Raw genomic sequence first — 13,480 nt, 5'->3', positions numbered from 1 at the left:
TGGCGAGGACGAGGCTCCGCCCCCTCGGCCCCGGAGCCCGCGCTGCGTGCGGCCGCCCCCCCCCCCCCCCGTCCGAGTTCTCCTCTCCCGGAAGGCGGCGCGCGGGGGGCGGCGGGGCGGAGGCTGCGGGCCGGGCGGGGCGCCCTGTGCGCGTGCGCGGGAGCGGGAGGGGCGGGGCGGGCGGACCCCTGGGCTCGCGCGCTGCCCGCGGGGCTGGAGTCGGGAGAGCCGGGCCGGTGCGCGGGGGCCCAGCGCGGGAGGCCCCAGACCCGGCTGCGCAGGGACCGGGGCGGCGGCGGGGTGCGGGGTGCGGGGTGCGGGGTGCAGGGTGCGGGCCGGGGCGCGGAAGGCCCTCGCTGCGGAAGGATGCGGCGGCGGGGGAGGGAGCGGGGCATCCTCGCTGACCCCGGAGAGGGCCGGTCCTCACTGTCCCCCCGGAGAGGGCCCGTCCTCACTGTCCCCGGAGAGGGCCCGTCCTCACTGTCCCCCCGGAGAGGGCCCGTCCTCACTGTCCCCCCCGGAGAGGGCCCGTCCTCACTGTCCCCGGAGAGGGCCCGTCCTCACTGTCCCCCCGGAGAGGGCCCGTCCTCACTGTCCCCCAGGAGAGGGCCCGTCCTCACTGTCCCCGGAGAGGGCCCGTCCTCACTGTCCCCCCCAGGGCCCGTCCTCACTGTCCCCCCGGAGAGGGCCCGTCCTCACTGTCCCCCCAGGAGAGGGCCTGTCCTCACTGTCCCCCCAGGAGAGGGCCCGTCCTCACTGTCCCCCCCCCAGGAGAGGGCCCGTCCTCACTGTCCCCCCCCCAGGAGAGGGCCCGTCCTCACTGTCCCCGGAGAGGGCCCGTCCTCACTGTCCCCCCAGGAGAGGGCCCGTCCTCACTGTCCCCCCCAGGGCCCGTCCTCACTGTCCCCCCGGAGAGGGCCCGTCCTCACTGTCCCCCCAGGAGAGGGCCCGTCCTCACTGTCCCCGGAGAGGGCCCGTCCTCACTGTCCCCCCCAGGGCCCGTCCTCACTGTCCCCCCGGAGAGGGCCCGTCCTCACTGTCCCCCCAGGAGAGGGCCCGTCCTCACTGTCCCCCCCAGGAGAGGGCCCGTCCTCACTGTCCCCCCCCCAGGAGAGGGCCCGTCCTCACTGTCCCCCCCAGGGCCCGTCCTCACTGTCCCCCCGGAGAGGGCCCGTCCTCACTGTCCCCCCAGGAGAGGGCCCGTCCTCACTGTCCCCCCCGGAGAGGGCCCGTCCTCACTGTCCCCCCAGGAGAGGGCCCGTCCTCACTGTCCCCCCAGGAGAGGGCCCGTCCTCACTGTCCCCCCCGGGAGAGGGCCCATCCTCACTGTCCCCCCCGGGAGAGGGCCCGTCCTCACTGTCCCCCCCGGAGAGGGCCCGTCCTCACTGTCCCCCCAGGAGAGGGCCCGTCCTCACTGTCCCCCCCAGGAGAGGGGCCCGTCCCCACTGACCCCCAGGAGAGGGGCCCATCCTCACTGTCCCCCCAGGAGAGGGGCCCGTCCTCTCTGTCCCTCCCAGGGCCCGTCCTCACTGTCCCCCCCAGGAGAGGGGCCCGTCCTCACTGTCCTCCCCCCAGGGCCCGTCCTCACTATCCTATGCCCCCAGGAGAGGGGCCCACCCTCACTGATCTGTCCCACCCCACCAGAGAGGGGCCCATCCTCACTTTGCCCCCAGGCTCCAGCCTCACTGCCACCCCCCCTCCCCCAGCACCAGGCCTCAGTCTAAGGGGATGCTGGGTCCTTTCCATGGACCTAGACATTTCCATGTTTTTTGTTTATTCTTTTTAATATGAGAAGATGCACATGTACGTTGCCGTCCGTCCTTCCTCATCCACTCTTCTCCCCTTTGCCTTTTCTCGCGTAGCCTCCGTCCTGGAGATGGCTGGGTCGGAAGGAGCACGTGGCCATCGGCCTCGCTGCTTTTGCAGCTGCTGGTGCCCCGCTGTGTGTGTGGCGAATCGCCTAATCCAGCTGTTGCAGGCCCGGGGATGGTTGGCAGCCTCCGTGCCGTGCGCGGTCCTGCAGCAGAGAGCCTCCTGCGTGCGTCTTCCGGGGCGAGTGCACTGGACCTGCGCTTGCAATCTCAGGGCCTTCGTAAGTAAACCGGTGGAGAAATCCCAGTTTTGTTCTGGGATGAGGACTGCACAAAAGTGAGTTATCCTGGCGGAAATGTTCAATGTTGGGTGAGGGAGGTGTCTCCAGTTCTGTTAAAATCTAATATAGAACACAGTTGAGAGCGGGTTGCGTGTGAAGAGATGCTAGTGAGATGCTGGGGTGGCCCCAAATGCAGTTATGGGGAGCCTCAAAGGAAACCCAGGGCAACACAACTGGCCCTGTAGCCACTTGTCATCTCTAGTCGTATTACCCTCAAATCCAGGCAGGACTCACGTCCCCCCCAGGAGTCTCATCCCCTCAGGACTCAGCAGAGCAGAGACTGCCCATGTCATTAAGGTCGCAGACCCTGAAGTAGGAGAGTATCCTGGACCATTGAGCTGGGCCCAGACCAGTGACTAGAGCCCGTAAATGTGGAGATTTCTCTGACTAGAGGCAGAGGCAGAGACCGAAGCATGAGACAGACTCAACCCATTGTCCCTGGAGGGAACCGTGAGGCAGGGAATGCAGGTGGCATCTAGAATCTGAAGGACAGCCAGCAAGGAAACAGGCAATTGTCCCTAAGCGCATAGACCTGAACTCTACCAACACCCTGAATGAGCCTGAAAACGACTGTTCCCCAGAGTCCCCATAAAGCCCACCTGGCTGACCCCCCGATCCCAGCCTTGCCGAGGCCAGCAGCCTTCCCAGCTACAACACTGTGAGGTAATAACATGTCGTAAGCCGCTTGGTGGGCGACGGTTAGAGCACCAATGGGAAACCAGTCGCCGTTACCTATGCAGCCGGGACCTTTCCAAAGTCCAACACGCTCATAGCCCTGTTTAAGATCCTCGGCGCACCCTAAACACCCGGCCTCAGGCTCCTTTGAGGGTAATAAGACCAGAGATGACAAGTGGCTAGAGGGCCAGTTATGTTGGTGAGAAATGGGGAGCAAGAACTGGGGCTGGGGTGGCAGCGGTGATGGTCAGAGTCCTGGGTGCAAGCTACGGGCACTGAATACGGCTGCTGTGATGGGCTGAACCACGTCCCTCTGAAACTCATCCGTTGAAGCCTTGCCATATGAATTTCCCTCAAAATGGGACAATGTTTGGTGATGAGGCCTTTATAGAGATGATTAAGGTAAAGCGAGGCCCTGATTCAATCTGACTGGGGTCTTTATAAGAACTTCGGACACAGGGGCACCTGGGTGGCTCAGTGGTTGAGCGTCTGCCTTTGGCTCAGGTCGTGATCCCAGGGGTCCTGGGATCACCCACAGGGAGCCTGCTTATCCCTCTGCCTCTCTCTCTGTGTTGCTCATAAAAAATAAAATCTTAAAAATAAGAATAAATAAATAAATAAATAAAATCTTTTTAAAATAATAATAAAAAAAAAAAGAAGTTGCACATGAGGACACAGGAGAGGACTGTCTACGACCCCAGAGACAGGCCTCAAGAGGAAGCAGCCCTGCTCCCACCTTGACCTTGGACTTCCAGCCTCTAGCACTAGGTGAGAATAAATGTGTGCTGTTTAAGCCATACTTTCTTGTTGTTTAAAAGGGATTTTTCCCCCCTAAAGGTTTTACTTATTTGACAGAGAGAGAGAGAGAGCACAAGCAAGGGGAGTGGCAGAGGGAGAAGCAGGCTCCCCACTGAGCAGGGAGCCCAATGCAGGGCTCCATCCCAGGACCCCGGGATCACGCCCTGAGCAGAAGGCAGACGAGCCACCAGGTGACCCTGGGCATGAAACCCTCTTAAAAATAATAAATAAATAAATAAATAAATAAATAAAGGCAAGCAGGCTCTGGGGAGAGGCCCATCCAGGTGGAGTAGCATATTTGGGTTTCATTCGTATGTATGGAATTAATATGTATAAATATGTATGGAACTCTGGACCATATATACAGAATTTCAGTACATGTGTGTGTTTCTGGGGGCAAATAGTCCATGGTTTTGTCCAATTCCTAAGGGGATCTTTAGCTTCCAAAATTAAGAGAAACTCTGGGCCCTGCAGTCTTGCCTGATGGTTCAGGACTCTTAAGTATTGAGAGTGGATCAAGGGCCAGAGCTCCAAGGGGCAGCAGTGCCTGGGGGAGGGTGGCAGCAGGACCCTTCAGAGGAGCCTGGGCAGTGACATCTGGAGGAAGAGAGCCAGAGTTGGGAAGCCAGGAGACCAGACAGTCTCAAAAGCAGTTGTCCCAACAGAGAGCAAGAAGATGTGGTCAAGAAGTAGGCTATGTAGCGGGATTGTGGGTATTCTTGGTTGGACGGGGGCTGTAGGCTAAGCTCCAGTGTTTGGATGAATTCACCTGTTCACTCGGCATCAGAACAAACATTCCATATGTGAGGAAGAACGGGGACTCAGAGGTAAGGCTTGATACGTGACAAGACAGATGCCAGTCCAGCAGGCAGTATGTGTCATCCAGAGGGTGCAGATGCATGGCATGGTCCAGGGAGGATGACTCCTGAAGACTTGGAAGCTGGATGTAGGGTGTCAGCTGTAGAACCCCTGGGAAAAATGGTGGAAGGCAGGATAAACACTGCAAATGGGAACTGAACTCAAATACAAGGCTCCATCAGAAGGAATTAATATGGTTACTAGAGGGACGCCTGGGTGGCTCAGCGGTTGAGCGTCTGCCTTTGGCTCAGGGCGTGATCCCAGAGTCCAGGATCAAGTCATACGTCAGGCTCCCTGCGAGAAGCCCCGTTCTCCCTCTGCCTCTGTCTCTGTCTCTGCCTCTCTCTGTATGTCTCCCATGAATAAATAAATAACATCTTAAAAAAATATATGGTTATTAGAACCAGGGCCACCAACATCATTCCTTCATCGTCCATCCATCCATCCAACCATCTAGCCCCCCATCCATCATTCGTCTATTCACCCAAGCGCCCACCCATCCATCACTCACCCACCCATCTGTCATCCATTCATCCAACCATCCACCCATCTATCACTCATCCATCCATCCACCCATCTGTCCATCCATTATCTGATATTTGGGGAGGGGGATACCTGTTGTACCAGTTACTGAGGCAGTTATACAAATACAGTTGGGAACACAGGTCTCCACTTAGGAGTCTGCCAAACACCTTGAGCTCAGCGTGTTTCCAGCTGATCTCATTTTCTCCTCCTCCCAACTCCAGAACTTCGCCTACTTCAGCCTTTAGTGACTGTTCGTCATCCGTACCGTACATCCGCATGGGTGGTCCTTGGCTTTGTGTCTCCCTTATTCTCACATCCATTCTAATTCCTTGCTCCTCTTGGCCGGGTTTCAGTACCCCTAGGTCACCACAGTAGTCCTTATGCTACTGTTTTCATCTGCTCAGGCTGCCGTAGCAGAAGACCAAGGACAAGGTGGCTAATGAATGACAGACAGGTATGTCCTCCACTGCTGGAAGCTGGGAGTTCAAGATCAAGGCGCCAGAAGATTTCATGGCAGGTTAGGGTTAGCACGCTATGAAGGTGTGCGCACGAGGCGTGTCTGCCCCAGGTCCGGCTTTATTCGGTCCTCAAGCAAGGTGCACGTGACGATGAAGCAGGTCCAGGATTCCACACTCAGGGACATTTCACCACGTGTGGAACTTGACTTCTTGCACGTCCCACGAAGTGAAGCAGGACACAGGCCGCACAACAAATGAGGAACAGGACATAAGCGAACCATCCCAGGGCGAAGTGAGTGTGTGGGTGCGCGGTGGGGATAAGGCCTCTGGCCCGTCCCGTCTGGGTCCGCTCTCGGCACGCACCGCTTCTTATGTTCCAGCGGGGAAGGATCCCTGTTCCTCGTGGAGGTCATTCGGGCAGGGCCTTCCGCAGCAGGCGCCTTTTTGAAGTGGTCAGATGTGGAGGGGTCAACGTCTGGGAAGTCTGATGGTTTCCTGCAAAAATCCTCCCTTGTCGAGGGATGTCATCCGTCTGGGGCCCCTGCAGGCCTCCTGTGCTTCTGCACGCTGTCGGGTCCGGGTGTTGGCGGCCTGCGCTGGTCTGAGTGATATCTGGTCTTAGCTCAATACCGTTGGCTGCTGTGTCATGCTTGCTTGACATGAGTGGCTCATCTTGCTCTCTACATTTCCTTGTTCATAGATGGCATCTTCTCCTTGTGTCCTCACAGTGGGGAAGTGGCGAGGGAGCTCCCTGGGGTCTCCTTCTTAGGGGCGCTGACCCCATCACCAGGGCTCCCCCTCCTGGCCCAGTCACCCCAAAGGCCCCGCCCCTACTGCCATCACCTTGGGGGTCTGCTTCAGCGTGTGAGCTTCGGGAGAGCACGTTCAGACCATAGCAGTCCACTCCTGGCCCCCACATCATGTCCTTCCCCCATGAGAGATAGGCTCACTCCATCCCAACAGCCTGAGTTTGAACTCATTCGAGCATCTACTCTAGGGTCGGAGTCCAAAGTCTCACGTAGTTCAGGGTGGGGAGACCCCAGGCACGTTCATCCTAAGGCAGACCCTGAACCTGCCCGAACACAGTGCTGGGGCACAGGACAGACATTCCCATCCCGAAGGGGGAGCAGCTGGAAGGAAGGACAGGGTGACAGGGCTGAGGAAGTCCAAACTACAAGAAAATCTGTGAGAGTCTGAGGCTTGAGAAGAGCCCTCTGGCTGGATCCTCTGCCCTCCAGGACTCCTGGGGCTTTGCTAGGCCGGGCTGGTTCCCCAAGGCTCAGGCGGCCCTGCCCCCTAGCTTTGGGTGCCCCCCCCAGGTGGAACTCCATGCCAGGGCCCTGCCCCCGTGGTGGCTCCCTGGGGTTGGGATCACAGAGTTACAGCTCTACCTGGAGCCCTGTCTTTTGAAATCTAGGTGGAGGCAGCCATAGTCCCAGGACTCTGCGGGGGCGGGGGGGGGTGGTGAAGCACCTGCAGCCACAGAGTGTGGGGGTGGAGCTGCACTAGCCTGGCTGTGCAGGGGCTGCTGCCTCTCCCTGAAGCCACCCTGACCCTGACCCCAGTGCACTTGGGCAGCCAGCGGCAGAGTCGCTCTGATGGTCCCTGAAGGCCTCAGCGTCCTTCTCCCTTGTCTTAGAGAATAATGTCTGATCTCTTCATCGATGGTGACGGTCACTTGAACACATTCTTCATGTTCTCAGTTTTTGCAATACGGATAGGCTGGGAGTTTCCCAAATCTGAAAGTTCTTCTTCCTTTCTGATTAGCAAATCCGTCTTTAAGACATGTCTGCTTTACAGTAAGGCCTCGGGAGCAGCCAAGCCACAACTTCCACGCTCTGCTTACACAGACCTTCAGCCAGAGGTCCAATTTCCTCCCTCGAGCTCACTGTCCACCGAACACCAGGACAACCCAGCCCAGCTGTCACGTGCCGGCGCCCATTGGAGTTTCCAGGACCATGGGTCTCGTTTCTATCTGCGGCACCACCAGAGCGGCCTTCACCACTCACATTTCCACCAGTGTTGTGTTCAGGATCAGTCTTACTTGCAATTCTGATATACAAAAAGCTCCAAAACCAGAAAGTTGTGGGTTTTGTTTTTGTTTTTTGTAAGTTTGGTGCCAAAATTCAAGTTGCTGCAAAACCTGACCCGACCTGAGGGGGCTAATGCCCCAGCGCCCCCCCCCAGCATGCAGGCACCTCTTCTGGTCACTGACACTGTATGTTTTATTTTTTAAAAGATTTTATTTATTTATTCGCGAGAGACACACAGAGAGAGGGGCAGAGACCCAGGCAGAGGGAGAAGCAGGCTCCCTGCGGGGGATCCGATGCGGGACTCGATCCCAGGACCCTGGGATCATGCCCTGGGCCGAGGGCAGATGCTCAACCACTGAGCCACCCTCCCCCCCTGCCAGCGCTCCACTGTGTATGTCTTAAATTCTAGAATGTGTTTTTCCTTTTGTGACTTTGGGTTCAAGAGCACGATGAATGAATTTAAGAAGAGGGAAAGATACCCCCTGCTTGCTGGGGGAGGGACGCGTAAGATGCGGTCCCTGTCATAGCAGGAACCCACAGCAGGAACCCTAGAGGCTGCTTTTAGGCAACAGGCTAAACCAGTGAAATGTGAGGAAGGCAGAAGGGCCCACAGCTGGTGAGGGAACAGAAGGCGGCTGAGGACAAGGCACCAGCGGACACCCCCAACCTCCCCGACCCTCCAGCCCTGGGTGCGATCCCTGCGACCTTCCTCCTGACCTTCCTCCCGGAAGCTCCCTACTGTCTTGATCCTACTGCCTGGCTAGAGGGAAAAAACTACCTTGGTTTGACAATAGCAAGGCCTCTGTGTCTGTGAATCTTCTTTAACACATGAAAATCCTTTGGAAATCTCCCTTTCCCTCACCTCCCCCAACTCCCGAGTATATGTAATCAGAGTCACCCCTCAGAAGCCGGGGCAGCTCTTTCTGCCTACCAGTCCTGTCCTGTCCCCGTGCTTTTAACAAAACCACCTTTTAGCACCAAGGAATCTAAAGGATCCTCTCTCTCTCGCCCCCACCAAACCTCACCTAGATTCCAAAACGACATCGCAGTGACCACCGGGCTGCACACGAACAGGCCTATCAGGTGCCCCACCTCAGAATAGCCATGGGCCCTGGCTGACCCCTGGGGTACTCATAACCGGCACGGCAAGGTTACCAGAAAATTCTCTATGTTCTCCTACCTCCTTCCTCCCCGTGAGCCACAGCCCCCACCATGGCCTTGGGGCAGACAGTCCCTCCTTGGTGGCTCCCTTGGGGTGTATCTAACAAACCATCTCCTTTGTGCTGCCTCGGGTGAACCGATTGGGATGCAGGAACCACCAAGACGTATTGATGTGTTTTGGGGGCAGTGTTGCTGAGGCCTGGGGGCACCGGCAAGAAAGAATTCTTGAGACGTCTTTGATGCAAAAAGGTGACTTCAGTAAAGCAGGAAGACAGGACCAGGTGCAGAAAGAGCTGGCGCCCTGGGATTGGGAGGGGTGACTGTTACTTTGGGGTTGGGGGAAGTAAAGGGAAGGGAAGCTCCAAAAGGACTTTCACAGGCTAAGGAGGCCCCGCTCTGGTCAAACCAAGGTTGTTTTTCCCTCTAGTGGGGCATTAACACTAAGACCCTAGGGAGCTTCCTGGAGGAACTTTCTACTCTGCCGGCCTCCAGTACTTGCCAACGGGCTGCAGGTTATAAGGACACTTAATTTTGTCTCCATTTCCTTCTCCCTTTGTTTCTCAGGTCAATAAGACAGGAAATCGGAGGATGAGCCGCTGAAGTCTTACAGTGCCTGTGATGACCAAGAACCGCCCGGAAAACTCCGCGTGGCGGTGGAGGGAGAAGGTGCCGAGCAGGAGCAACCGGAGCGGCGTTGGCGATGCAGAAGACGACGTCCGCCAAGGCGTGTTGGGTCACGAAGGCAGCTGGGATCTAGCAGGAAGATCCTCGTTACAGGTAAGCAGGAATATTCAGAAGGTTGGCTGTACAAATCGAAGCCGCGTAGTGATACAAAACAGCCTGAATATCTGTGGCGGGAATCAGGGACCAGGAAGCATCTGAAAATCCTACGGATGCGCTTTGCTATGACTGTATGAGGCGACAACCTTAGTCCTCAAGTGCCTGTGAGGCAGCTGGGTCCGGGGCCCTGTTTCTAGAAAGGCCATTAGAATGGTGGAGGGAGGCGCGGGGTAGGGTTTCAAGGTGCAAAGTACGGGCTGGGCGCTCAGGGTAAAGCTGGGCTCGACTGGGGACGGCCACGGTTCTCAAAGGCATATGCCGCGTCCCCGTGTCTCCTTGTGCAAACGTGTCCTGATAACGCAAGAAATATTTTCCGCCTGGTGTAACGATCCCCTTCTACGAGCAGCATCGATTCGCCGCAGACAAGAGGACTAACATGTTATTATTTCTGTGCAACTGTTCCACACGTGCCCTCTCTGAATGTCTTGGGAAAAGTAATGTTCCTGACATGTTTCCCCGGTTTGCACAAGGAGTCTTATGTCCCGTGAAGACTGAAAGTAGAAGCTTTCCCGGAGGAGGGGTAAATGCAAGCCTCTGCGGTGGCCAGAGCGGGGCTTCCTGAGCAGCAGGACGGCCGCTTACACTGTTGCTGCTGCTTGGAAGGTGCAGGAGCTCCTCTAACACGCGTTTGGCACAACTTTGATCTAAAACGATGCTGGGGGGGATCCCTGGGTGGCTCAGGGGTTTAGTGCCTGCCTTCAGCCCAGGGCCTGATCCTGGAGACCTGAGATCGAGCCCCACGTCGGGCTCCCTGCGAGGAGCCTGCTTCTCCCTCGGCCTGTGTCTCTGCCTCTCTCTCTGTGTCTCTCATGAATAAATAAATAAAATCTTAAAAAAAAAAATAATACGATGCTGGGCACTGAACCTGGAGAGGAAGTCTGCCCGTCAGAGGACGGGGTGATAGCAAACCTCATTATTTACCCCAAAGGTTTACCAACCAAAGTTTAAGCCGAGGGAGAGCGACGTGCTGAACCTGGAAATGAAGCAGGTCCAGTGCCTTCCTGAGCGATGGAGAAATCGCCGAGTGGGTTAGATACAGAAGAGAACAAGGAGGGTCCGTCACACTGTGTCCTTGAGGGCAGTGCTGGGCTCAGGGTTCCAAAGAAAATATAGGACGCCCAGCTCAACTTGAGTTTCAGATAAATGATGACTAATTGTTTAGTGGAAGTATGTCCCTAATGTCACAAGGGATTTATATTAAAAATGCGTCCACCATTTATCTGCAATTTGTCCTTCATTGTTATGTGCTAAGTCTGGCGACGCTGGCTGGGGTCTCAGACACCTGTGTCTCTGGTCCCCTGGCCCTGGGCCTGCACACAGAGGTGCTCAGAGATGTCTGGGGAAGGACAGAATGTGGGGATGGACTTTGGCAGGGTGTGGGCTCATGTCAGCTCTCAGTTTCTTGCCTCTGAGCTTTCACATCTGCCCATTGCCTGCTCTGGATCATGGAGGTGGGCTTTGTGAGCCGTCTCCTCTGCCAGCTGGGGTGCCGTCGAGCCCCATCGGTACTTGGCACAGTGGAGGGGAAGGTTCTCTCTTTCTGGTCTGTGCATTGCACAGCACCAGCGATGTGCTGTGGCCAACATCTCCCCTTGGCATCTCTTCCAGTGGCCGCAGGGGAGTGACCTGACAAGGGGCGTCCCGTGAGCTGCTGCTCCTGACATGCCATTGGGTGGCTCGGCAGAGTGTCCTGGCGCACAGCACCTCCCGTGGCACCTTCCCGGCACCCCAGGGGGCAGGTGAGGTCCTAAGCAGGCCTCACCTGAATGTCAGGTGAGGTTGATAGAGGTAGAGGAGTTGGTAGAGGAGTCCTTGGGGCCCAGGTCCTCTTGGGTCTCCTGACCCAGGGTTCTAGGAGGTCCTAAGCAGCCCTATGAGGGCTGGGGCGGGGGTCTTCCCTGCCAGCCTGAGGGCTGCTCCCCACATCTGCTAGTCTTGTACCCCAGTGTTCTCTGAAACGATTGCTACCAACTCTCCATTGCTCTCCAATGCCCTGCTCATAATTCCTCGGAATGAACGTTCCCTGTTCAGATTTCCCCGTGGTTTCTGTCTCCTGAATGGGGCCTGCCGGCTCAGGCCGGAAGCATCTCTGGAGCTGTTTCTACTCTGATCCAGGCTGGTTTTCTCTTTCAGAATAGGGCCTGATAGTTGGCTTGAGGAGTTCTGTGTGACGCCAGGCACCGAGTGCAGCCCAGAGACTCCTCCCATGCAGGCCTCCCTGAGGCCCCTCGGACCGCTGTCTGCCTCCTTGGAAGGGGCGGTCACCGAGTGACCTCTGTCCCCACTAGCTGGCCCTCGGCAAGTCCCCTGGGTTTAGGAGGGGAAGCTGGGTCAGCTGGAGGTGGGCGTGGGAGGTGGAGACACAAAGGAACTGGACGCAAGCCTTTTCCCAAGGAGGAGGGTGGGGGGACCCTGAGTTAGCTGAGACCGGACCCCACTAGAGCACTGTGTTCCTTCCAGGACCCCAGGGGGACAGCTCTTATCACAGGCTACAGTGGCTCCATTTCAGGCGGGAGACCAATAAACACAGAGTGGTGTGACTAGGCCAGGGGACAGTTCCCCGAGGGACCTTCATCTGTCAAGAACCTTACAGCCTGTCACCAGCCAGCGCTGTCACCCCACAGGCCTCTAGCAGGAGGCCAGGGCCAGTGCACGTGTCCCAGTCAGCCAGAAGGTCCTGGAAGGAGGCCTGTTTCGGTTGGTAGAGGAGTCCTTGGGGCCCAGGTCCTCTTGGGTCTCCTGACCCAGGGTTCTAGGAGCATCCCCGGGGGAGCTCCGACCATCCTTGCACACCCTGCTGGGGTCACCCTGCCGGCGCCTGGAGCCCATGGCAGTGTGCCCACCGTGCTGACTGTGAACCCACGAGGGCCCCCCTGTAGGACGCCGCGTGGTGGGCCACGAGGACGCCCCCTGCTGGCCCCCGACTGGCTCTAACGCAGGTTCCCTTATTAGTTTTCACACTGCCTTCTGCTGCTGCCCAGCGCTGTTCGTCCCAATCAGCCCGTGTCTCTTCATTGCCATCTTACCTTTAAAGAAAAGGGAAAATGCTGATGTGCACGTGTAGGTAGCACACTCATCCTGCAGCATTACAGAGTCTTACAGACCTCAGGATGGACAGTTGAGCTTCCTCCGTGGACGGACAGACGCGCTCTGATGACACAGGGAAAAACCCCACAACAACCAAAATCACCAACCAACCAACCAACCAGCCAAATCCCACAAGGACACACCAGATAGGACGATACATCCACAGCCGGGGCTCGTAAGACACTTTAGGAAATGCAGCTCTGTGGGCCAGGGATTCCGGGAGCTTCCAGTCAGTCGTTCTGTCTTCCACTTCTTCATTCATCACATGCTTAAGGAGCACCTCCTAAGAGGGAGGCTTTGCTGGAGGCATCAGGAGGCCCAGGGTGAATGAGAGCAGGTCCTAAGGGACCCCATGTTCACGGGGAGAGAAAAAAACCAAGAAGAAAACGTGAGACGTGATGTCAGACCTTGCCAAGAGCCGCCAAGAGAAGAAATGAGTGCTTGTAGGGGCCCAGAGGGCATGGGAGGGGAGGCCCTGGCAGCTGAGACCAGGTGAGATGGGCATGGAAGGCCACTGGAGGTCATGACAGGTGAGCTGAGGCTCCCAGTTGTGAAGAGGGGGGAGGGGACAATGCAGGGGGAGGCTGGGAGCTGCAGAGGAGGCCTGGACACCTCGGTTGGATGCCACCCAGAAGTCAACAGGTGCCCCTGGGGAGTGTGAAGGAGAAGACAATTGAGACCCCCTTCCTGTTAGACGGCATCTAGTCTCACACAAGCTTGTCCACGGGCTTGCGCGTCTGATGCGACAGCCAGAAAGCAACCCGAGCCCCCTCGACAGTCAAGCGGATGAGCACCTGCGCTCTGGTGCAGCAGGCCTGTTGCTCCGCTATAAGAGGAGGGAGGTTTTGACACACGCCGTGATGCGGGGGGACCCCAGGGACACAAGGCTCAGA

The 13,480-nt window shown here is 57.3% G+C and overlaps 1 long non-coding RNA gene across 1 annotated transcript; it reads left to right on the top strand.

Annotated features, from left to right (window-relative positions):
- Positions 1-176: 176 nt before the first annotated feature.
- Positions 177-10,713, top strand: LOC121479515. Its single transcript, XR_005984737.1, has 3 exons — positions 177-236; positions 1,863-2,092; positions 9,225-10,713. It is a non-coding gene; the product is annotated as an uncharacterized LOC121479515 (long non-coding RNA).
- Positions 10,714-13,480: the final 2,767 nt, after the last annotated feature.

The sequence above is a fragment of the Vulpes lagopus genome, chromosome 20 (genome assembly GCF_018345385.1).
Source record: "Vulpes lagopus strain Blue_001 chromosome 20, ASM1834538v1, whole genome shotgun sequence".
NCBI lineage: Eukaryota > Metazoa > Chordata > Mammalia > Carnivora > Canidae > Vulpes > Vulpes lagopus.
Note: the sequence above shows the minus strand (reverse complement) of the source record. Positions and strands in the feature narration are given on the sequence as shown.